Genomic DNA, 372 nt, shown 5'->3' with positions numbered 1-372 from the left:
CACACACATCCTGCTTCATTGCTGTTAGACCTGCTGTGTGCCTGAGCTGTTAGATGCCTTAAAGCGTCGCCGCCCCTAAGCTCTCTAGCCTCTTATGCAAGCACCCACACTGGCCATCACTGACCCCCCCCCCCAATCATCACTGACCCCCCCCCCCCCCATCATTACTGGCCATCACTGACCCCCCCCCCAATCATCACTGACCCCCCCCCCCCATCATTACTGGCCATCACTGACCCCCCCCCCCAATCATCACTGACCCCCCCCCCCAATCATCACTGACCCCTCCCCCCCAACCATCACTGACCCCCCCCAATCATTACTGGCCATCACTGAACACCCCCCCCCCCCCAATCATTACTGGCCATCACT

Source organism: Sardina pilchardus, chromosome 6, assembly GCF_963854185.1.
Source record: "Sardina pilchardus chromosome 6, fSarPil1.1, whole genome shotgun sequence".
Taxonomy (NCBI): Eukaryota; Metazoa; Chordata; class Actinopteri; order Clupeiformes; family Clupeidae; genus Sardina; species Sardina pilchardus.
The sequence above is the reverse complement of the archived record's forward strand: the minus strand, read 5'-3'. Positions refer to the sequence as shown.